A 26478-nucleotide genomic window follows, 5' to 3' on the forward strand; every position below is an offset into this window, starting at 1 on the left:
GGTCCCATTGAAGCTTTTTTTTTGGTTTTGGATAGGGTTGTTTTAACTTGTGTCTGTGATTGACAGGGCTTCTACATTCTTCTGGCATGGTTATAGGCCCTTTAGTGGGCGAGAGGGGGGTGAAGTTTACACTAAACCCAGTCTGCCAGAATGTTGGCAATATCAGTCGGTTCAGTGTATTTTGTGCCACTCTGCACTAACTCAGAGCAGATCTGAGAGAGTTTTCACTTCAGTTCTTCACACAGCTAAAGAACGCTTTGTGGTTACCTTTGGAATTATTGGCAACTTTTCTTTCAAAACTAGCCTTGGATGATTTAATGAGGGATCGTAGTTTCTTGCCGATACTGATCAGGGATGTATTTCCTTCCTGGGATTATACTCTTCTGTACTAGTTTCCTCCTTCTGTTGTACAGCTTGTTTATGGCAGGGGTCCACTAGACTGGTTTCCTTTTCTTGGAGGAGTGAGTCTTGGTTTTACTTGGGATAGCATGATCAATGCATTCCTGCAGATGCTCAGAGTGCCTTTGTAAAGGTTTCAGCAGCTTGGACAGCATTGTCCTTTAGCATGGGGGCTGTGAACCTTTCCACCTCGGTCTTAAGTAATGTGAAGTTTGCTTTTGAAAAGTTTTTCACGGTGGTTTCCTTGATTGGGGGTGGGGGCAGAATGTGGATATCCAGAGTGATTAGTCTGTGGTCTGATCTACCCAGCGATGGGGTGACCTCCGGTGTGAACACCGGTTGCCCATGTTGGTGATGACCAGGTCCAATATGTTGTTCCCTCTGGTGGGGGTGTTGACCAGTTGATCCAGGGCGTTCGAGTTTATAAATTCTAGGAAGCATTGGGCAAGGGAGTTGGTACTTGAGTAGTTCTCCCAGTTTTATGTTTGGGTAATTGAAATCACTCAGTATTAGGGTGTTTGGTAGGACCTTCATATTTCCCAGTGTCTCCAGAAATGCGGAATGGGGGTCCTGGGCCATGGTGGGTGATCTGTAGCAAGCTACAATTTGGACTGCAGTTTTGCCTGTTAGTTGCACATGGATGATCTCTGATGCATTGTGCTGCACCACTAACCTGGAGGTGTGGGTATCCTTGATGAATATGAATACACCCCCACCTTGTGTGTTTCAGTCCTGGTTCTGTGGCCGAAAGGTACGGTGTGAGTTATAGCGCAGTAGTGCTGGGGTGCTCTCAGGAGCCTTAAACCAGGTTTCTGTTACTGCACAGATGTCGATGTTCCCCACATTGAGGAGTGTCTCAAGTGCACGCATTTTGAGGTTTAGACTTCTGGCATTGAGTAGCATTACCCTCAGTTTTTGGTTACTTATGCTAATTATGGTGATGGGTTTGTCTTTCTAGCCTTGCCTAAAAAAGGCACTATGGGGGCAACAAGAGCCTTGGCCAGTATTCGAAAGCCTAAGGGTGGCAGGTGCAAGCCATCTCTTACAAAGCAATGTGGCTTGTCGAGCATGTCATCCCAGGCGGACAGATACTGGATCCCCATTGAATGACACCAGAAAATGAGCCAATTGTTGAAATTGATCATTTTTTCTTTATACTGTGGCATTATTCTTGGTGAGGGCAGGATGCTACTCAGGGTCATACCGGCCTGGGCTACATGATCAGAGAGCTCTTCCATGTCTCTTCATGTAGTCCAGGAAGGTACACCTCAGGTCATTCACACCAACATGGACAATGACAGTCTTATTTGTACTTGTTCTAGAGTGACCCGAGTGCTTGTGTTATGTGGCGGATCCTGGCCCCCGACAGGCAGCTAACTGTAACCTTGTCCAGCCTAGTTAGTGGGACATCAGTGTGCCTGACTATAAAGTCGCCAATTACTAGTGTGCTGGGTATGTTACTTTGCATTAAGGGCTGTGATTGCGTGGCACACTGATTATGTTAAGTATGTGTTTCATGGTTGGTGATGGGGTGTGGAGGTTTGCTTGGATGTCTGCTTTAGAGGTCTCTGTTGCTTTTGCAGATTTATTTAGAACCTCAGAGTATGTTTTCATGTATGTTATTTGCCGGTGTTGGTTTATTAGGTCTATGCGACACTGGTGGTGTGTTGCAAGTATTACCCTTCTCCTCTTGATGGTCAGTTCTAGTCTTGGGTTGAGACAGCTTTACCTCCAGTTTGTATAATTGCATCTCTCACATATATTGGTGTTTGGTGGTAGAAGGAAAAGGTAGTCTGTGTACATGAGGGAGTTGTAACATTGTCTCAAAAAGCCTAGATTCACCAGTTGGACTGGAGAGTACACCAGAAACTGCCCTTTGGACATGCCTGAATAGGTAGAGTAAGCTGTTTTTCTAACTGGCTGGTGGGGGCAAATAGAGCCTTGTCCTTCTGGACAGTATAGGGGGGTCTAGTGCTAGGGTTAATTAATACTTGCTATGAGTTTAAGCGAGTGCTTGACTGTGAAATTAATGGTTTGAGTGCTAAAGTTAAAGGCTTGTCTAGTTCCAAGGGAAAAATGGAGTAGACTTTGTGGTGCAGAGAACAGTAACTCTAGCTAAACTGCACTGCCCAGTGCACAAAACCGCACAAATGCTGTTTTTACAGCAGGGAAGTGAAAGAGAAATTAGCCCAAAATGGCCAATAAACTACTAACGTCTGGGCTGAAACCACTCCTCCAGGGACAGATAGGCTGCTCAAAGCTCCCCTCTCACAGATGAACAGAGAAATTTCCTTCTATCCCAGTAAGGTATGGGCAACACAGAAACTTGCAACTCAGCCCTGGATTCAGCAATAACCTGAAAACTGTATATTTTTTGTTTTTTTTATGCGGGATCTCAGCTTCTTACTGAGGCTGACCAGGGAGTTCCTCCAATCATGGGACTATTCTTTTTTTGCAAGAGTTTTTCTGTTGTAGAGTTTATGGCAGGGGATCACCAGACTGGCTTCCCTTTTTTTTTTTTTTTTTTTTTGGAGGATAGCATCTTTGTTCCGTTATAAAAGTGTATTGATGTAGGATTCAGCAGTTGTACCTCTATTGTACATCTGCATGGGTATCATGAAGTTTGCCACTACTGTCTTAAGTGTGAAGTTGGCTTTGGAGAATTTTTTTTTACTGTGGTTTCCCTAGTGTGGGGTGGAGGCAGGATGTGGATGTTTAGGCAGATTAGCTTGTGGTCAGATCTGACCAACGAGGAATTAACCTCTGGTGTGGAACACTGGTCACCCATGCCGGTAATGACCAGGTCTAGGATACTGCTGCCCCTGGTAGGGGTGTGGACAAGTTGATCCAAGGCGTTGGAATTCATGAATTCCAGAAAATGTTGAGCAAAAGTTAGTACAGGAAGTTTGTCCAGTTAATGATGGGGTAGTTGAAACAGCCCATTATTAGGGTGGTGGGTTGTACCTAATATTTTCTAGTGCATCAAGAAATGAGTGGGAAACCTGAGTCATAGTGGGGGATCTATAGCAAATTACAATTTGGATTGCTGTCTTGCCCAGAGTTAGTAGCACTTGGATAATTTCTGATGCATTATGCTGAACTAGCCTGGAGGTGTGGATATCCTTAATGAATATGGACATGCCTCCACCTTTAGTGTTTCTGTCCAGGTTAGGTGGCCAAAAAGTGTGGTACGAATTATAGCCTGGTAATGCAGGGGTGATCTCTGGAGCCTTGAACCAGGTCTCTGTCACTGCACAGATGTCGATGTTCTCCATTTTTAGGAGTGCCTCGAATGAATGCATTCTGATGTTTAGACTTCTAGCACAGAGTAGCATTACCCTCAGGATTTTGCTTGCTTGTACCCATTAACAGTGACAAATTTGTCATTTGAACCTTTAAAGTGGGAGTGCTGGGTATACTGTATGTTGAGAGGGAGATTTGTTTATTGAATGTGACAAAAGTACACTTTTCGCAATTAATGTTTCTGTACACCACTTGCTATTGAGATTTAATTCCTGCTGTACTGAATGGGTATCAGAGGAATATTTTGATAAGACTTTCTGCAGCCACGTGCAAATTTAAACAAGTCTTGATTCACAGTCTGGAGATCGAAGCAGAGGATGCCAAAAAGGAAAGGTCCGGGTACTGGGCCCTGGGATGCACCAATTGTTAACTTCATATTTTCAAAGAAGATACCTGCCAGCTTAAAAAAAAAAAAGTTTACCTTTCAGAATTTTCCATTCCCCTCACCACACATGGATTTACCTTCAAGGCACTTAATTTATTAAAGATGCCAGCCAGAGTGCACCTTCAGTACATGTCCCTTTGTTGTATTAGGAAGTCCAAAGGATTCAAGAATTTGTGCAATTAAGGCAGTTGCTTCAAAGATAAAGTCTACACTAAATTTGTCTGCCAATATACTTGTTGTGCCTATCGCATCTGAGTGGGTGGTGCCACTCAAGTTCAGAACACTGCTGGAGTGCCATTTCATAAGTTCCTTGCCCAATGAAAAGGGAGGACTTGCATTACCTGCTTGAAGGAAAAAAATAATTTAAGTTTATGGTTTGTCTTTCTAGCCCCCAGAATTGCTTTCAGTTCCATCGTATTGTTCATCTCCTAACTCCTGTTTTGCGCGTTATACAAGGAAAGTTTGTTCTTCAGTTTCCCATTACATTTGGCTTTATTAAACACAACTATTTTGAACAAATTAAAGCGGTGTTGGGTATCAAGTCAGGTGAAGTTACAAGTGACTGTAGATAAAGAACATGTCTAATAGACAGACATTTCTTTCTTTAGTCTGCACCAAAGGTCAAAGGGATTAGGCTTGTACTACCATTCAAGCTGGAATGATTATTGTTCAGGTGCTTTAAGACATCGGGGGGGGGGGGGGCAGGCATTCCCATCCCTAGAGGGGAAGACTAGCTTTGGACACGCATGTTCACCGTCCAAACACTTAAGAAACAAGCACATGTGATGCCCTGGGGGGGGCAGTCCAGCCAATGGTATCCCTTTGCTTAAGAGGTGAAGATACACCAATGCTGACTGCAGAACCCACCCACAGAACTGTAATGGGCAGGGAACATAGTAGAAAAACTATCCTTGACAGCAGTACAGCTCTGCCCCAGGTGCCTCCATCCCCTCGCCACTATTAATGGTCAGAATTATTTCAGAAAAGCCAAGTAGCATTTGGTAGAACTTGTGGAAAAGGAGAAGCACTGAACTAATGGTTAGCTGTGGGGAAACAAAAAAATAAAGCCATTTCATACAGAGCTAATCGGAGGAAAGCCACTGAACAAAACTTTCATCTGTGATGTATAACATTAAGTATTCTGTCTGCCTAATTTTTCCAATTAGCTACAGATATTTATAGCACTTAACTGTCTCTGCTGCATACTTTTTACTTTATAGCTATAAACTAATCTGTACAGATGTACCAGAATCTTACACCTCACAGGGCCTGATAAACAGGGTTTTTACTGTCACATTGTTTGTAGGTCTTTTCTAGCTAGTTTCACTGTGTGTGAGGGATTAACTGGACATTTTCTCCATTTGTTAAACATCTGTTTGTGTTGGCCTGTTCTGATTTCCTGCCAAGGAGTGTATCTTATAATTTAGGTTCCCACCCTCCCTATTGGTATCCTGTTATACTTGGTGGCTTTGCAGTTGGCCATCCCTACTGTAACTTTGATTTGGGACACTCCTCCCAGTCTAGTGTCATTAGCTCATTCTACCCAATATAGAGAGAACATTTGAGAAGGCCAACCCACTTAGTTTCTTAACTGTAAAATTACCTTCTGTTCCTCCTCCTCAATTTCTACTTTACTAACAAACTTTGCTAGAATTTCCCTGCGTTCTGACAATGTGCTTCACAGCTAAGTATATTTTTGGCACTTAACCGTTCAGAGTTGAATAAAACTGAATTCAGTTCTAAATACTTTGAAAAAATTGCATTTAAACTATTTCTTTTAATACTGTTAAACACTTGTGTGCTAGCTTGCACCACACTTGAATTTTTAGTGCTGTTTTAGCTGCTTTTCTGTATTAAAAATAATTCAGAATTCTAAGCGCGTTTCCTGCCTTTCCTGTAAATAGTCTAGTCCAGATACAGATTTGCTGTACCCAGGACTGTAAGCTTCTGAGCGGTGCCAAAGTCTGCTCTTCCATTTTTCCCCTAGATCTACTAGTTCTCTCCTCCCCTTCACTTTAACTAGCTCATTAGTCTAGCACTTTACCAGACTTCTTGTAGCAATTATTGCAGCACACAAGTGCTACCAGCACAAAACGATAGACAAGACAGTACTTAATGCCCACCCCTCCAGGCATGTCTAAAGGTCTGTTCCCTGCACTCTCTCCTATTAACCTGTTGAACTTTACCATCCTGAAGTAACTTAGCAACTGCCTCATGTACACCGACAGCACTCTCCTCCCAACACTCAGACTTGCTAAAGATGCACTTCTATATCCAAATTGGAAGCCACACACTCTCCAGCCAAGACCGAAACAGCTGGTCAAGAGAAGGTAAACACTTGCACCACACCACATGGAACATATAGCCCTCCAGAACACATACCAGCACTGCCTTCACAAAAACACAAACCAAACCACACACCCACCTTCACAGAGGCTCTCAAAAATCTACCCAAACAGCAGAGACCTCCAAGGTGGAATCACACTACCACCACAACACTAATCACGAAACAACTCTCCTAAACAGCATGCCATTCAACCAAAGCCCCCAAGACAAAACAGCACGCCCAACACACTAGTTATAGGTGACTCGATAGTGAGGCACACTGATATCTCACTCACTAGGTTGAATACGAAGTAACAGTCAGCTGGCTGTCAGGCACCAGGATCCGCCACATAACCCATGCACTTTGGTCCCTCAACAGGTACAAATATGAATGTGTACATGTGGGTGTGAGTGACCCGAGACGTACCTCCTAGGACTACATGGAGAAGCTCTCTGATTACGTAGCCCAGGCTGGTATGACCCTAGCCCTGAGCAGCATCCTACCATCACCCAGAATGATACCACAGTACAAGCAGAAAATTATTGATTTCAACAACTGGCTAAGTTTCTGGCGCCATTCTAAGGGGATCCAGTGTCTGTCTGCCTGGGATGACATGACTGACAGACCTCAATGCTTTGCCAGAGATGGCCTGCATCTGTCATCCCTGGGCTTCTGGATACTGGCCAATGCTTGCTACGCCTATAGTGTCTTTTTTAGGTGGTGTTAAAGACCAAATTACAACTGCAACAGCTTCAAATGAATGCAGAGGGTCATGCTCCTCAGCTCTAGAAGTCTAAATCTCAAAATGCACTCGCTCAAAGCATTCCTTTAAATGTAGAACACAGACATTTGCGCGGTAACAAAGACCTGGTTCAATGCAGCAGAAAGCACCCCTGCACCATCAGGCTATAACTCTTTCCACACCTTTCAGCCCAAAAACTTGGACTGAAGCTCCAAGGGCGGTGGTGTTTCCATATTCATAAAGGATGTGCACACATCCAGACTTGTAGCCAAACATAACATCTGAGATACTTCAGGTGCTGCTAACATTGGGTAAAGACACTGATTCAGGTCATAGCCTGCTATAGGTCTCCAACCATGTCCCAAGACTCTCACTCCACGTTCCTAAGCACCCTGGAGAATATTACAATCCAACCTAGCACTTTTACTGGATGACTTCAACTACTCCTCCATTAACTAAGAAAACTACTCGTGTACCAATACACTTGCCATATGTTTTCTGGAATTCATCAATTACAATCTCGTGGACCAGCTTGTTCTTGGCACCACTAGAAGTAGCAACATCCTTGACCTGGTCATTACTAACATGGGCAACCATTGCTCTACACCAATCGTTAACTCCTCCCTGGTTAGATCCGATGACTCATCACCTTGGAAATACACATCCCTCCCACCCCTGGAAAGGTAACCACAATGAAAAACTTCTCCAAAGCCAACTTTGGGCTCCTAAAAAAAAAAAAAAAAAAAAAAAAACAGAGGTGGCCAACTTCATGGCACCCATGCAAATGGAGAGCAGTTGCATGACCGCCGAATTATTCACCAGTGCACTGTACGAACACAAATACATGGATCTCACCGTACCCAACAGAGCCAAGACGCTCTCCTCAAAAAAAAAAAAAAAAAAAAGGAAGCCAATCTGCTCGTCCCCTCCCATAAACTACAACAGAAGGAGTAAACTGATGCGGAATACAGTAAAGTCCCAAGACTGGAAAAACTCCCTCATCAGCCTCAAGGAAAAACTTAAGAGCCCTCCTCAAATCCTCAAACTAGTTATGAAAACAGAACCGCAGCAGACAGTAAAGGCAACCACAAGGAATTCTATAGTTATGTAAAGAAGCACCATGGCAATACCCAGATTTGCTCTGAGCTACTGCACAATGGTACCTCCTATACCAAGCCAACAGATATTGCCAATATACTGGCCGACAAATTCAGTGCCAACTTTACCCCTATCCCCCCCCCCCCCCCAAGGGACCAGTCACAATGCCAACAGATTGCCAGGCACCCAGTATTACTGCTGCACAGATTAAAAACAGCACTATCCAAGGCCAAAAATATAGTTTATGCACGACCAGACAATATCCCAGTGTGTGTTCTACATGAACTACAGAGTGAACTAGCACCTCACCTTTGTGCCTTGCTCAATCACAAACTCACCACAGGCTTTGTCCATACCAAGTAGTGCACTGATACAGTCATCCCTCTCCACAAAAAAAAGGAGCGACTACAGACCCTAGGAACTACCGCCCCATTAGCCGGATGAGTCTGATATGCAAAGCTATGGAACGAATCATCATGGACCTAAAACAAGAATATTGGGAATCTCCAAACTCTGGAAAAGATGCAGTTTGGTGTTGTGAAGGGTAGATCATGCCTGCTCAACCTGGTCAACTTTGAGTCAAGTCACCAGAAGATGAAAGCAAGGTGGTTCATACAGCCTACCTTGATCTGGCCAAGGCCTTTAATATCATTCCCCACTCAGGAATCCTAGAAAAACTCACTAAGCTAGGCATCAACCCCTATATCACTAGGTGGGTTGCAAACTGGCTCACAGGTAGAACTCAGTGTGAAAGTAGATGACTCCACAATCAGACTGCCTTACACTCACTAGTTTAGTCCCACAGGGTTCTGTCCTGGGTACTCTCCTGTTTGGTATCTACTTCTCTCGAAGTTTAGGCCAACATGAAGGGACTCTGGTTGACAAAGTTCGGAGACTATTGCAAGTTGGGAGCTATTACTGATTTCCTGAGTGATGTTGACATCCTACAGAAAGGCCTCACTGACACCAACTGGTGTCAGAACCATGACAAAAAATCAAAAATCAATGAGCTCAATGACAAAAAATGTGTTATCCCCTTTGGGATGAAACAGTTCCCATGAATTACCACACTGATGGTAGTCCACTGAACAAAGAAGGCATTACAAGAAGATGATTTGGGAACACAAGTTGACAGCAGCCTGAGCACCACATTACCACTGTGGTCAGAAAGTCCTTCTATGTGGCACATCTCATTACTAAGGGTTTTGCATCCAGGAAGAGGTCATTGTTCACCCTCTACTCTTCCCTCATTAGGCCAATCATTGAGTACAACGCCCCATTTGACAAGTACCTTACTAAACACCTGCAACAACTGGAGATGCCACAAAAGTACCTCACAGGAGGATCCTAAGCTTTAAACATTTGTCCTATGGACAGACGAACTCCAACTATTCACTGTCTCATATCACCTACTTAAGAGGTGGATCTATGCTCAACTTATTTATATTTGTATACTGGGAAAGTCAGACTGGACACAAGTCCTTTCAGCAGAGGCCCAGAGAGAAAAGCTCCACAGAATAAAATGACAAATGGTATACAATCTAGTCAAGCTAATTTTACAGCATTGATGAGGACATGACTAAATACAAAAATCACATTTAAATGTTAGAGCACACTTACAATCACAGATAAAAAATTAGGCAAATGACTAGTAATACAATTTCTCTAACAGCTACAGTTAAAAATACGAATTAGTAAATACTGGTTCTGTCTTTGCCTAAACCCAGACTAAATACAGGGAGTATTTAGATGTTACTTAAGAGCAGTCTTGAAAAGATGGTCTGGGAGGGTAGTTATGGTAGTTGGAAGGTTGTTCCAGAGGTTGGATATGGCACAGGACAACAGTGCTTCCCCTGCAGAGTTTTTGGCTTTGGTGACCTGGAGCAGATTTTTACTGCAAGAGCATAGGGGTCTGGAAAAGTGATGGGTTTGGAGAAGTGTATGAAGCGATGGGATTCTTGACAGGGTGGTTTACAAGTTTATGAGCAAAGGTGAGTTGTTAGGTGTAGGAGTTGAGGGAGCTCGCGCCAGTCTAGGTCTCTAAGGGAGACACAGTGGTAGCTGTGTTAAGTATCACATGTGGCAAATTCTGCAATTTTATTGTAGCAAGCTTAAGGGGCAGCCACGGTGGTGCAGCAGTTAGTGTTGTCGCCTCACAGCAAGAGGTTCTCTGGTTCAATTCTCGGCCGGGGTGCCTTCTGCGCAGAGTCTGCATGTCCTCCCTGTGGTCACGTGGGTTTCCTCTAAGTGCTCCGGTTCCTCCCACATCCCAAAGATGTGCAGTAGGTGGATTGGACACTAAGTTGGCCCTAGGTGTGCGTGTGTATACCTTCTGTGGAAGGTTGGGCACCTGGCTGGCAACTGAACACCGTAAAACTCCACTGCCAATCATGAGCAGACAGATGATCCGCTGTGGCTATCCCTAACCGGGAAAAGCCGAAAGAAGATTGTAGCATGCTTATAGTTTAGGTCTGACTGTAAGAGTTGCAAGGATGGGTGATGAATAGAGTAGGGTGGATATTAGCTGGGAACTGGCGAAAGAAATTCTAGCTGGTTTGGTGAGGTATTGGCGGTTTCTGTATAGGGCACCCAGTTTTTGGTGAACTTTTATTGTTAGTGATATGTGGGCATCAAATTTGAGACCATCTGTACACCAAGTAGTTTGGTGTGGGCTGTTGGTGAGATGGAGGTATCCTTGCCCTCGATATTGAAGTGGGGGGGTGTGTGTGTGGTAGATTTGGTGGGTTGGAATATGAAGAGTTTGGTCTTGTTTGGATTGAGCAGGAGCTGTGCATTAGACAGCCAGCTTTCAACAGAAGAGAAAGATTCTTGTGTGATCTGTTGGAGTACTGTTAGAGTTGGGGCTGAGCAGATAAGGGTGGAGTCATCGGCATACTGTATGAGGAAGACATGTTTGGTGGCAGTGTGTAGATTGGTGAAAAAGGAGGAGAAGGAGGGCAAGAATGAAGCCTTGGGGAACCCAGAGGGTCACAGGGAGGTGAGGAGATATATTGTGGTCCCAGACAACTGACTGCTGGCGGCCACGTAAGTAGCTGTGGAACCAGTTTGGGGCTGATGTGGAGAAAGATTGGAGAGAGCAGAGAGTAGTAGGTCATGTGACAATGTCAAAGGCCTTGGATAGATCCAGACATACAGCAGAGGAGAGGAGGCCATTGTTTTGTGCTGAAGGATAGTGTTTTGTGAATGAGAGCAGAGCAGTAGTAGTGCTGTGGTGTGGCCTAAAACCACACTGGATATTGGACAGTAGATAAGTTTAGGAGGTATTTGGAGACCTGTGAGTTGAAGCATTTTTGAGCATCTTGGGGAGAGGACCAGAATTGCTTGGGGTTACTTTAACTTACAAAGCCATGTCTGGCCCAGCTCTTTTAGAAATACCATATTTAAAGAAATCACAATCCTTCTGCACCACATGCTTACAGAGACCTCAGCCTCATTACCACAAACAGAACATGCTGGAGGGACAAGTTCATAACCCAAAGACTGCCCAAGGTATGGAACATACTTTCCCATACATGTCAAGCAGAGCACCTCAATGGCCCTCTTCAAGAGAAATCTTGATGAGTGGATGGGAAATAAAAAGTCACCCCAGGGATCATTCCAGTGGCTTTACTCAGAGGCACTTGGAACTAAGGTCAGGTGGCACGATGCCAGGGTAATCCTAGGGGCAAGGCTTAAGGCTCCAAGGCCATTAGCCTAGTACACACCTACGAACCTATAAAATACATTTTTAAAAACACTATGGCTTTTTTCCCTCCCAGCAACATGCAGCAATGTACGCTCAACGTTGACACACTTTAGCTAACCCAAATGCAGTGAGGAATAAAATCAAACCTCAAAAGTCAAAGCCTGCAGTTATTAGCCAGATATCTTTTTTTACATGAAAATTACATTTAAATTCTATTTCTTTAGCTCCAAACAAATTGACGGCAAAAAAATTTCCTTACCGCTACATGTACATTTCTAACAGATATTTCACCATTAAAACAAATTCCTGTCACAGGACATAGGAATAAAGCTAATGAAGTGTACGTATACATGGTGCAAGTATTAACATATACTCAATGTAAGACTAAGTGCTGCCATTTTAAAACTTTATATAGCCCATAAGGATCATAACGGGTTACTGGGTTAATGGCCCTGGGGCCCTTACAAGCCTAGCCAAGGGTTTATCCCAATAAAGAATACACTGTTGCATTTCTAGGCTATATTCAGTTGAGTGCGAAATTCCAGACGTGTTTGGACTGTTTCTCTTCAGCTGCCATCTCAGGTACTCAATTGTTCAATTAAACTGACAGTGTATCCTAAAATAATTCTCTGGGACTCCTCCCTTCCAATGTGGTATGCTAATCTTTACAGCAAAATAACAAGCACTTGGATCTACATGTTCACTTATTCTGACTACAGGTGGTGCACAGCAAGAAAAATTACAAACATTATACCATCAAAATGTAAATGTTCTGTTTTGTCGCAAAACTAAGTACTTTAATTTCAAGGTAGCTTGGTGTTAAATTCAGTATGGGGGAGTGCAAGAGTGCATGCTGCAACAGTGAGGGCCACAACTGCGATTCACAGTATAGGTTAATTTTAATAAATGTGGAGAAATGTACATTAAATCTAAGGTTGTAGTACCTCAAAACAATCACGCTACACGGAGTTACACTACCCAAGAATTAGCAGGAGGCAAAGCCTCCCTACATGAGTGGGGGAGCACACCCCCCACAAAACCATTTCAGTAAAGAGCAAGTTAAGCATTTTTCCATTTCTGAATGTAAAACTGGAGTTTATTTTACAATGTGTCTTGTTTTCAGTTTCAGCAGAAGCTTGTGACAGTTCGACAAAAGATTCAGTAACCAGAGTGTAGGGACCTATGCCCCTAACACAGAACCTTTACTTCCATACCCCCACACACAAAACAAATGCGTACACAGAATTAATGCATTTGTAATTTTAACTGAAATGCAGTGCTCATAAAAAGTCACCACTTTTTGTTACCAAATGAAATACTATGAACCAATTAGAAAATTCTTATTAATGATACCCAGTAATAAACTTTCAAAAATGAAGTACTCAAAAAGGCCAGTAATTTTTACTGTAAAAAAAGCCTGCCTAATCCATCTCCATTTAAACTCTCTCCAACACAAAATGTTAACCTGACCATATTTCTGTAGCTCTACACAACTGTTACTTTTAAGTGCAATACAACCCCATGTCCAAACATGGGGGAAAAAAAAGAGGTTGTAAACGGGTGAATGGATTACTAGACTGCACTTTATCTGAAGTAGAATATGCTTAGTAGTGTAGATGGCTAATTTACTTGAAATATTTTATACATAGCTCTCAACCTTCTATCGCAAAAACTGTTTAACAATTCTTCTCATAAACGTGGAACAAAGACAAAATGTGTAACAATCCGTCAGTCAAACCAAAGCCTGAGCACCGGCTTCACCCCATCTGAGTGGAGGACATCTACAGTAATCCCTCTGCACAAAGGTGAGTGTCCACCGATCCAGGAAATAATAGACCTATCAGCCTAACTAGACTGATCTACAAGGCCATGGAGCAGGTTATCATGGACTTCAGTAACAAGGACATTGGCAACCTCCATACACTTGATCCAACAGTTTGGATTTTGTCAAGGGGAAGTCATGCCTGTTAAATTTGATTGACTTCTTTGAGAGTCACCAAGGACATAGACGAGGGGAAGACTGTGCACACTGCCTACCTTGACATGTCCAAAGCCTTCAATACTATTCCCCACTCGGGTATACTAGATAAACTCTCTCAACTATGCATCAATCCATAGGTTACCAGATGAGTAGCAAAGTGGCTCACTGATAGAAACTCCCTACTCAAAAATGGGAAACCACCTCAAGTAGTAGACCCATAACAAGCAGTGTGCCTCAGGGATCGGTCTTGGGGCCACTGCTGTTTGGGATACACTTCTCGGAGGTGCAAGCCAAATCTAGTGGGTTATAGCTGACTAAGTTAGCAGATGACCGCAAGCTGGGAGCTGTCATCAATACCCTTAGTGATGTGTACATACTCCTACAGGGTCTCACCCAAACAAGTGACTGGTACCAGAAGCATGGCCTCAAACTGAATGCCAAAAATCATCACCACCCCTTTCGAGGAGAGGGACGTCCCCACAAATTATTACACTGACAAGTTGCTAAACATGTAGTCAGTCATGAGGGACTTGGGCACCCAGGTTGATAGCAAACTGGCTTTTGACCATCATACTGCCACCATTGTAAGGAGAGCTTTCTACATGGCCCACCTCATTAATAAGGGTATCTCATCCATGGACAAGGTGGTCATAACATCCCTGTATTCTTCCCTTATGAGACCCATTACGGAGTACAATGCCCCTTTCGGCATGTACCTCACAAAGCACACCCAGCATCTGGAAAGACCAGAGGTTCCTTCCCCAAAGAATCCAGGGCCTCAAGCATCTACCCTACACAGACAGGCTAACAAGCCTTATCCCTCTATTCAGTCTCCTACAGACTCCTCAGAGGTGACCTCTGCCTGGCATACAAAGCAATCTCTCACCCCACCCTGATAGGACTGCTGCATAGCCGCAAGTCAAGCTCCACTCGAATAACGTGCATCATGACCTCAACCTGATCTGTGACATCAATAGGACTTGACGGGACAGACGTGTCCCAGAGATTCCCCTTTTTCTGGAATAGACTCCCTCACCATGTAAAGCGGAGTACCTCATTGACCCTTTTTAAGTGCAACCTGGATAACTGGATGGGGAACAGAAAATACACCCCAGGGACTCAACCTGTGTCCCTGCTGAACAGGGATATAGGATGACTTGTTGGAACATGGGCTAAATTCCTGGCTAGGCTTGTAAGGGCCTCAGGGCCAATAGCCTATAAAATGTCTTATGATCCTATATAAAAGAACTTCCTTACAATGATATAATCTTATCTTGTTGATAATTCCTTATAACTGGATTACCACGTCTCCACAGTACTTCAAAAAAGCCCAATCTGGCTCATCTAATTTCAATATACATCTTCTTGATATCAAAAGCAGTCTTAATTCCCCTTTACTTGCATCATATCAACCCATTATTGATCATAAAGCACATTTTCTCATGTGCCTGTTTCAACATGTCACAACTTAACACCTCAGAGATTCATAACTAATGATCAGAGGCCTCAAAAAAAATCACAATCATCAGGAAAGACTAAGCCCTTTCCCTGTACTCAAGTCTTACAGACTCCTCTGTGGAGATCTGTCTGTAGCCTTTTGAACCATTAAAGAACAAGCCCTATTTTGCCTACTTTTCCTTCTCAGGATTTATGGTACCTCAAATACCCTGTCCAAGAACAAGACTCGAGTTCTCAACATACAAGATCTGGCATGAAGATTCATATCCCAAGGCATCTCACAGCTGTGGGACAAACTTCCATTACATGTCAGAGTGGCACCCACACCACAAGGTATACCCTAAACAATTTCATATGCAGCCTGAAATTCTCTCCCAATCCATCTTGTCGTTCACGCAGCTAGAGGAAACTTATGAGTAGTGTTTTTTGGGCTAGGCTTCTAATGTCTACAGACTGACTGGTACGTACCTATGAAATACCATACAAACAACTTCAATTAAGAAACTCAAAGAAAAGCTAAAGTGTGTTACTTTATAGCTATAAAATGTTCTTATGAATGGATACTGTTAATTTATTTACCATGGCTATCACTTACATTTTTTAACACATGTTATACACAATGTAGAACTGCAAAAACAGACTCGAGTAACATCCCTCATTTTGAAATATGGGCAGGTAACTGGTACATTGATAGAAAAGTCAAAATAGGGGAAGCCACCTAGAAATCAGTCAAAATAGGGGAAGCCACCTCTACTAGTAGACCCATAATTAGCAGCATAACCAGTAGTCTGTGGCGGACCTAGTTTGCAGATAACTGCAAGCTGGGTGCTGTCTTAAATTCCCCTAGTGATGTGAACATCCTCCAAGAGGGCCTTACCCAAACTAATGACTAGTGCTAGAAACATGGCCTCAAACTGAATACCAAGAAATGCATCATTATCCCCTTTCGGGAAAATGGCTTCCCCACTAATTAACACATTACTAACATACTAAGCATGCAGTCTAAGGGACTTGGGTACCCAGATTGATAACCTGATTTTTGACCACCACATTGCCTCTGTTGTATGGAAGGCTTTCTACATAACACCTCATAAGTAAGGGTACTTCATCCAAAAACAAGGTCATACCATCCCTGTACTCCTCCCTTATCAGATCCATTATAGAGTATATATCAGATCCATTATAAAGTATCTTTCAGCATGTACCTTACCAAGTTCTGTCATTGTCCATGTTGGTGTGAATGACCAGACACGTACCTCCCTGGACTACATGGAGAGACATGGGAGTTTTCCGATCTTGTAGCCCGGGGCAGGTATGACCTTAGCCCCGAGTAGCATCCTGCCATCACCCAGAATTATACCACAGTACATGGAAAAAATGATGGATTTCAACAATTGGCTAAGCTTCTGGTGTCATTCTATGGAGATCCAGTATCTGTCTGCCTGGAATGACATGATCAACAGACCATAATGGTTTGCCAGAGATGGCCTGCATTGGTCACCTTTGGGATTCCAGATACTGGCTAAGGCTCTTGCCACCCCTATAGTGCCTTTTTTAGGCAAGGTTGAAATGACAAATTCATGACCGTAACAGGTACAAGCAAGCAAAACCAGAGGGTAATGCTACTCAATGCTCCAGAGAGCACCCCTGCATTACCAGGCTATAATTCATACCACACCTTTTGGCCACCTAACCTGGACCAAAACACTAAAAGTGGAGGCGTGTCCACATTCATTAAAGATATCCACACCTCCAGGCTAGCTGCTCAGCATAATGCATCCAAGATTAACCAAGTGCAACTAACTCTGGGCAAAACCACAATCCAAACTAACTTGCTACAGATCCCCCACCATACCCCAGGATTCCCACTCATTTCTTGATACACTGGAAAATATTAGGGTAAAACCAAACACCCTAATAATGGACGATTTCAACTACCCCACCATTATCTGGGAAAACCAAGAGTACCAACTCTTGTGCTCAATGTTATCTGGAATTCATAAATTCCGTTGCCTTGGATCAACTTATCCACACCCCCACCAGGGGCAGAAATATCTTAAACCTGGTCATTACCAACATGGGCATCTGGTTTTCCACACCAGAGGTCAATTCCTCGTTGGTCAGATCTGCCCACAAGCTAATCAGCTTAGACATCCACATCCCGTCCCCACCACCCATTAGGGAAACCATAAAAAATTTCTCCAAAGCCAACTTCACGCTTGTTAAGAGACATGGCAAACTTCGAAACACCCATGCAGATGGACAACAGAGGTACAACTGCTGAATCCTACACAAATACACTTTATAAGCACTTGCACGAGTGCATGGATCGTGCTATCCCCAACAGAACCAAGATGCTATCCTCCAAAAAAAGAAAGCCAATCTGGTGGTCCCCTGCCATAAACAAACTCTACAAGAGAAGAAATAAACTTGCCAAAAAAAAAAAAAAAAAAAAAAGTAAAATCCCATGACTGGAAGAACTCCCTGGTCAGCCTCAGTAAGAAGCTGAGATCCTTCATAAAATCCTCCAAAGCTAGTTACGAAAAAATTGCCACTGATTCTAAAGACAACCACAAAGCATTCTATAGCTATGTCAAGAATCTCAATGGCAACATTCAGATCTGCTCTGAGTTACAGCACAAAGGCATTAAACATACAGAACCAACTGATATTGCCAACATCCTGGCGGATAGGTTCAGTGCTAACTTTACCACCAACCCCTAAAAGGGCCATCGCTATACCAGAATACAAAGTTCTTGTGATCACAGCTGCACAGGTAAAAACCACACTTTCCAAAGCCAAGAACACAGCATCCATGGGACCTGACAACATCCCAGGCTGTGTTCTACATGAACTACAGAATGAACTGGCACCCCACCTAAGCACCATGTTCAATCATAGCCTCACCTCAGGCGTTGTGCCCACTGAATAGCGCACAGCGACAGTTATCCCACTCCACAAAGGGGGAGCCACCACAGACCCTGGGAACTACCACACCATTAGCCTAACTAGCCTAGTCTGCAAGGCCATGGAACGCATCATCGTGGAACTTATAAACAAAGACATTGGTAGTCTCCAAACTCTGGACCCCACCCAGTTCTGGTTTGTAAAGGGCAGATCATATCTCCTAAACCCGATGGACTTCTTTGAAGCAGTCACCAAAGCCGGAGGGGAGAGTAAGGTGATTCACAAAACCTATCTAGATCTTGCCAAGTCTTTTAACACCATTCCCCACTCTGGAATTATACATAAACTGACTAGGTATAAATCCCTAGGTCACAAAATGGGTTGCCAACTGGCTCACTGACAGAACCCACACTGTGAAAGTAGCAGACTCCAAATCCTACTTCAGACCTGTGACAAGTGGTGTAGCACAGGGTTCAGTCCCGAGTCCTCTCTTGTTTGGTATCTACTTTTCTGAAGTACAGGCTAACACAGAAGGTCTTTTCTAACTAAGTTCGCAGATAACTGCAAACTAGGAACCATAACAAACTCCTAATGATGTGGACATCCTACAAAAGGGCCTCACTGAGACAGATGCCTGGTGTAAAAGCCATGTTCTCAAGCTCAATGCCAAAAAGCGCATAGTCATCCCCTTTGGTAAAAACTCTGTACCCATGAGCTATCATACAGGTAATAGTCTACTTAACACAAAGTGTGATAAGAGATCTTGGGACACAGGTGGACAGTAGTCTCTCTTATTGTTCTCTACTCACTCAGACCAATTGTAGAGTACAACCCCCCTTTTGGTATGTACCTTAGAAATACCTCACAAAGGATTACTGGCCTCAAACAGCTGCCCTACGCAGACAGCCTTAAAAAATCTCCAGCTTTACTCAGTCACATATCACTACTCAGTGGCGATCTCGGCCCAACATACAAAGGTATGTCAAACCCAGAGCTGTTGGACAAGCTCCACTTAAAGAAATCCCAATCCCTCCGAGCTACACACTGTAGGAACCCAAACCTTGTCACCATAATAAATAGAACATGCTGGAGGGACAGAGTCCTGTCCCAGAGACTTCCCATACTCTGGAACAAACTACCTATCTATATCAAAGCTCCTCATTAGCACTAGTCATAAAAAAATCTTGATGATTGGATGGGAAATGCACCCCAGGGATCACCTCTGTGGCTCTGCTAGACAGGGGCACAGAAAAATAATTTTCTTGGGTGGCAAAAGCCAGGGTACCTTTTTGGCTAGGTTTGTATAGGCCCTAGGGCTGATAGCCTAGTACCTACCCATGAACTTATAAGCACATGCAGCAATTGAAAAGACCACAGAGGTTCCTGACCAGTAAAATACAGGGTCTGAAACATCTATCCTATACATAGACTAAAAGCCCCATCCTTCTACTCAGTCTTGTACAGACTGCTCAGAGGTGATCTGTCTGGTATACACGTCTGTCTCAGACCCAGCCTTGATGGAGTTGCTACATATCCGCAAGTCAAACTCCACAAGCTGGTCTGTGGCATTAATCGAACTTGCTGGCAGGATAAATTTGTGTCCCACAGGCTCCCTCTCCATGTCAAGAACACCTCATTGACCAACTTTAAGAGGAACCTAGATGACTGGATGAGAAACAAAACCTACATCCCGGGGATACCACCTCTGCCCTTGCTAGACAAGGGAATCAGGTGATGACTTTGTAGGTACATGGGTGAAATTCTGGGGGCAATACTGTAGTTGAAGGCCTCACCAGTTAGATTCATGCAGAAGTGGGCTTGTCACAAATTTGAGTAACAACCCAATCTGCATATTGAATTTGCTCATGCATACATGCGATGAAAATATTAAATGTACACAAACTGGCCCATTTCTTCCCTGCCCCTCAAAAAATATAACGTTAAGTTTCATTATTTAATGCAGTTCAGAAACTAAATGTTGTGGGAAAACCAGCTATCATACTTCAGGCTTGCCACCTTTTTAGTTGCCCAGACTGGGACACTTTTGTGGTAAAACGAGATTTTGCAGGACAAACAATATATCTATCCCATTTCTTTACCATTAGTATTTAATGAGCTGTAGTGCCCCCTTGAGCTAACATGCCAAATACCAGGTGAATATTCATGAAGTCAGTGTGAAAACATCACTATGAATATTCACTTCTTATTCGAACAGGCATAAATAGCAGATGCCATTTGAATAGTTTTTTTGTGTTGGCAAAACAGTAAGTTAGGTTCTTTTTGGTGGTCGTGGGTATGGTTTGTCCTGCAAAATCTCGTGTCCCATTTTAGAGATGGGGAAGTTGAGAGGTACGATTCACTGTAGACAGGTTAAAGTAAGCAGCCGTTGGTATGGGTTTCACATTTTGAGGACTAGTGTTTCCCATTTTGGAGGTGGGAGGTTGAGAGGTACGATTCATTGTAGACAGGTTTTTTTCCGGCGATATTTTAGTCGAGGGCCTCACCAATTCAGTGCACTTTTTCTTCGGTTGTACATTTGGAGGGAATGCATATAAGGGGGGGTGGGTTTGGGGCAGGGCTTGCTACTGCGCATCTGGTGAGGCACTCAACTACAATATTGCCATTCTGGGCTAGGCTTAAAATGGCAACCAGCCCAAAAGCCTAGTATCAACCTATGTTCATAGGTAGATACTAGGCTATCGGCCCAAGGGCCTACATAAGCCTAGCCAGCAAGGTACCATAGCTTGCACCACCCAAGAAAGTTATTTTCCTGTGCCACTGTCCAGCAGAGACACAGAAGTAATCCCGGGGTGTACTTCCCATTTCCCATCCACTCAAGATATTTCTTGAAGAGTGCTAATGAAAAACTTTGCTTGACATGGATGGGTAGCTTGTTAGAGTATAGGAAGTCTCTGGGACAGGAATCTATCCCTCCAGCGTGTCCTGTTTATTGTGGTGACAAGGTTTAGGTCCCTAGAGCGTGTAGCAAGTCCAACAGCTCTGGGTTTGACATAGCTTTATATGTTAGGCAGAGATCACCTCAGATTAGGCGATATGCTATGGAGTAAAGGTGGAGTTTGAGGCGGTCAGTGTAGGGCATTTGTTTGAGGCCAGTAATCCTCTTTGTGAGGTACTTCCGTGACCTATCCAGCTGCTGCAGATGTCTTAGGAGATACATTCCAAAAGGGGCATTGTACTCTACAATGGGTCTAATGAGTGACGAGTAAAGGGGAACAATGAACTCTTTTTTCCTGGATGAGAACCCTTTTATGATGGTGTGCCACGTAGAAGAACTTCCAGACTACTGTGGCGATGTGACTATCAAAGGAGAGACTACTGTCCACCTGGGTCCCAAGGTCTCTTATCACGCATTCGGTGTTAAGTAGATTGCTGCCCATGTGGTAAGCCAAACATAAGGTACATATTTAAAATATTACTCTTATTAACGTACAAATTTACTAGAAAAAAAGGGTTGCGTGTTAACATGAATTTTTCTGAAGGATATGAAGTATGAAACTCAATGTTTAAGGACTTCAATCCTCAATGATTTGCCAGAAAACACGCATTTTAAGATAAACAGGCCAAATATACAAAGGAAAACCAGACAGTTGCTCTAGAGATATGGGGAGGCACACTTGAGAAATGTTTTCATATTTTTAAACAAGCTTCTAATTTTAACAATTAGACTTCCTAATCCAGGGACATTACAGGTAGAGGAAATCACTGAAAACTCAAGTCGTGACTGGCTTATTAACCGAATACAATCTCAAAACAAGCAAGAGGGATGCTATATTGAAAACATCAAAACATTTTAATTTGCGTTTATCACGAATGGCTACAACGAATTAGGTCATTCTTAAAACGTTTGTTTTCAAATAATGCAATCTGGGGGAGTCACTCCACTCTACAAGAATGAAACAAGCTCATACAAAGTGCACAATGGACTCCAGAGAACACTGTTTCCAGAGTTAAACGCACCCCAGTTCACAAGTACATAGCTTACAAACAAGTGAAATAGAAAAGACAAACTACATTAATAGACTGCCTCATTTCACACAATTGTTAACGTAAACCACTTAGAAAAATATACAAAAGTGTTATATGCAGTACTTAATCATACACGTTTTGAAAACATAACACTGAGAACGTACAACAGCTGACACTCTACTCCACTTCAACAGCAGGTACGGCCAACAAACATCTCAGTTGTACATGCCACAAAAATAAATACCTTCTTACTTCACCAACACTGGCAGAGGATTTTTGTCTTTCATGACTTTCAATTATTTCAAAGTACATGTTCCAATTTGCCATTCCCAATTCCCACACTCAGTCCGAAACCGAAAGGTTACCTTTCCAAAGTTAGCTCCCGCCCTAAAACTCAGCCATCTCCTGCTCTCAGACGCGATATTTTTTACAAATTTCTTACGTAGAGTGCTGGTCATAACTCCTCCTCTATTATCACTTCTCGGCGCAACCAATCCTCGTCTAAAAGGCATAAATAGCGACGACAAAGGTGTCTCGTTTTCAAATTGTGTGTTTATGTTTCCGTTATTGTTGTAAGGTGTTGATTAATGGTTTCTATTGTAAATTATTGTTGGTGCTATTTTAAGAGAGTATAGGTGCGAGGTTTGTGTAAAAATGTAGTTTTGTATGCTTAGTAAATATTTTGTCGTAGATGACGTTTTGTAAAGACAATACCCGAACTCTTTGTTTTGTTGTAGATGTAATAAGTTTGTATTCGTTAATATAGTTTTTACTCCACTCTTGATAGTATTTGTGATGCATGTGAGTCTCACTGTTCATGACTAGTTTTATAATAATAGCAATAGGTAACATTCTTATAACAATATAAATTTGAAATAAACGTTCTGATAAACAATGTAAAGTTTAATATTGTACTGTGTTTGGTAAGGACTGGAAGGAGATAGGGTAAAGCTTCCAGATTAGATGTAGTATACATACATAAAGATGAGAGGAAAAAAATTATTAGTGAGACATAGGAGAGTTAATCTGGATTAGTACATGAGCATAGCCAGTGTGTACTGAGATGCAATTTGAGTTTCTTTTTAAATACTGTAGGAGAAGACAGAGAAGTAAGACAAGTAGGTAGTAAGTTCCATAGCTTTCCAAATGTGTTAGAAAACAGGGTGTTGCCTGCTGAATTGTTGGATCTGCAAATGTTAATAAGTTTGTTGGATGAGCATAAATTTTTAGGATTACTGTAGGGGTGAAAAGGCTTGAGAGTATTGGAGTGTTTGAGGGTTGATAGAGGATCTAATGGGTTATCGTAAGATGGAGATGGTGTAGAAACTCGAGCCATCCAAGTTGCTTTAGATTAAGGCAGTGTTGAGTTCTAAAGGGGGAGGCAGTGGCAAATCTGGCTATATTGTTATAGGATACTACTAGTTTGTTGAGGTTATTCTTAGAAAGATTTGTATATATGGGTGAGGCATATAGTAAAGTAGAGATTAGGTGAGTTCTAGCAATAGCAGCCCTGGCTTCAGGTTTAAGAAAGGGTTTGATTCTATAGAGGGATCCAAGTTTCTTGTTGACTGTTTTTATAGTGTTAATATGCAAGTCAAAGTTGAGGTTATTGTCAATTGTTATTCCTAGGAGTTTAGTAGTTGGGTCAGTATTGATACGAGTACCATTGTTAGATGTGAGTGTGAAATGTGAGGGTGTGGACTTACGGGTTGGAGAGAAGAGTCGCATTTTATTTTTTATTGGGTTTAGGAGGAGGCAACTGTGTGTGAACCATTGTTCGACAGTATTAAGTGTTTTCTAGGTAAGGGTTTGTAATTCAGCTAGAGAAGTAGCTGAGCAGATGATAGTAGAGTCATCTGCATACTGAATGCATGTTGTGTATGGAATTGCTAACTTAAGGTCATTAATGTAAATTGAAAATAGCAGTGGTCCTAATATGGAGCCCTGAGGGACACCTAGGGAGACAGGAAGGAGATTAGAAATGGGTACTGCCTGCTGTCTCTCTTCAAGGTAAGATTTGAACCAGTTAATGGCTGAGGGAACAAGTGATAGACTTCAGTACATGTAAAAGTAGTTGGTGATTTACCATGTCAAAAGCTTTGGATAAGTCAAGGAATACTGCTGAGGAAAGAATACTATTGTTGCGGTTTTTGTTTATACAGTCTGTGAATGATAGCAGGGCAGTGCTTGTACTGTGATATGGTCTAAAGCCATGTTGACTGTTGGCCATTAAGTCATTTTGGAGAAGGTGTTTAAGAAGTTGTTTATGAATACACTTTTCCGTGATTTTTGCCGAGGGAGAGAGCAGAGCTGTAGGACGGTGGTTGAAGTCATAGGAATTCCCACCTTTGTGTAATGGGATAATGAGAGATTTTCCAGATGGATGGGATATTGCCTTTGCTAATTGTTCTATTGATCAAGACGAATATGGGGTAGGCAATGGCTTTAGCACCTTTTTGAAGATATTCTGCTGGGAGTTGGTCAGCTGAGGGGGTGGTAGGTTTTAGTTTTTGGTGGGGGGAGCATATGGTAGAAGTAGAGACAGGTTGTAATTGAAATGACGGGGGAGTGACTGAAGATAAAGTAGGAATATTAGTTGTATCAGGAGATAGGTGGTTGGCAAGAGATTGGAATGCATTGGTAAAGAAGGAATCTAGACAGTTGAGAGGTCTGTTACTATGAATACCAGTTAAAACAATTCTTAATGTTGAATGTGCGACAGAACCTTTGTGTGTGAAACAACAAGACACATGGACTCTAAACTCAATGAAGAATGTTCCTCATAATGAAGTATACTTAAGAGGCATGTTCAGTCAGACAAACTGGCTCCAGTATTGAATTCTACTGAGATGTGAGGTGTAAAGAAAGCTACTGTACAGTAACATTTCGTGTTTCAAAAGCCATCACTGCATCAGGGCACTGGTCTTAGAAGTTCTGAAGAGAAGATATATGTGGCTCAAGGCAGGTGCAGTTTTGAAAAAAAGATGTTTACCATGGGATGTTTCTGGTGTAAACACCGACTCGCACTAAATGATTACAGTTGCTTAAATCTTTGCCTTTGTAATGCAGTTTCCTCTGTTGCATGTTGCCAGCACGTTTAAGTGCATTTTCATAATAAAACTTGTCACAGATTGGTGGGTTTTTGGAAATTATGACTTCAGAGAAGATTGGGTCCATTGACAAAACGGATAAAGCAAATTACACCCTATAATTAAGAAGCATGTTTTGCCTGGAACTACCATCATTTCTGAATATTTTACAGCATACCATGACTTGCAATAAATGCATGAAATTTACTTTTTTGCATTTAGCAGTACACCCTGGTACCTGTTTTCCGGATCCTGTCATGAGATGTGGTTGCATTACAAAAATAAACAATGAATGGAACAAGATCCCACGTGATTCCATACAACCTAGATGAGTTCATAGGGAGAACCAAATGTAACATCAGTTGTGACAATAGTACCCGAGTTTAAAGAAGTTCACACCAAACAAGGTTGAGGATGATGATTCAGAAAAGGAGAATAGTTTCATTTTGGTAATTTCTTGGACTGTTATTTCAACCTGTTTTACATTTTGGTATGTAGTTTATTCTGTAGGCCACAATTATAAGTTTTAAATAAATTTTGTGGCTTATGTGCATTTCCTTCAGTTTTTTTTTATCCTGTAGTACCTCTTTTGCTTTAGACTTTTTGAGATGATTTTTGTATGTACTAATCATATTTGTAAAAGCTTGCTTTGCACTGCAGAGCATATTCATTGTTTTATTTCTAATTGTGTTTTCAACTCCGCTGTTCACAAGTTTTAAAAGTAAAATCATTTCTCAGGTGACTTATTTTTAAATTTGCACTCTGTCCACAACATTACTCTACACCTCCCAGTCTACCATTCACTCATTGGAATTCCAAATAATACTATATTTTTTTATTTGAATAATCTTCGCACCATGTAATGACTTAATTTCATTGTTCTTGTGTCTTGTTCTCATTTTGATACTTGGTCTGTTTTGTTGTCAAAACAAAATGAATACATAAAAACTGCATGAGATCCTACTTGCATCTTTGAAGGGGCAACAATGAATATTCATTATGTAGTCCTAGATGTCATTGTGGGTCTAGTTGGGGCTTGAGGCCAGGTTTGCTACTGCTCATCTGATGGGGTACAACAACTGCATTAAATTGATATC

General features: G+C 42.3%; 1 protein-coding gene across 1 annotated transcript in view; it reads right to left on the reverse strand.

Moving 5' to 3' along the window:
• LOC122788732 overlaps window positions 1–22707 on the reverse strand; it is a 1291644-nt gene extending 1268937 nt beyond the window's left edge. The window contains exon 1 of the mRNA XM_044055624.1: window positions 22545–22707. The gene's annotated coding sequence lies outside the window, so the exon portion shown is untranslated. The remainder of the gene's footprint in view (window positions 1–22544) is intronic.
• Window positions 22708–26478: the final 3771 nt, after the last annotated feature.

This window comes from Protopterus annectens, chromosome 14.part0 (genome assembly GCF_019279795.1).
Source record: "Protopterus annectens isolate FY-2018-M chromosome 14.part0, PAN1.0, whole genome shotgun sequence".
NCBI classification, from domain to species: domain Eukaryota; kingdom Metazoa; phylum Chordata; order Ceratodontiformes; family Protopteridae; genus Protopterus; species Protopterus annectens.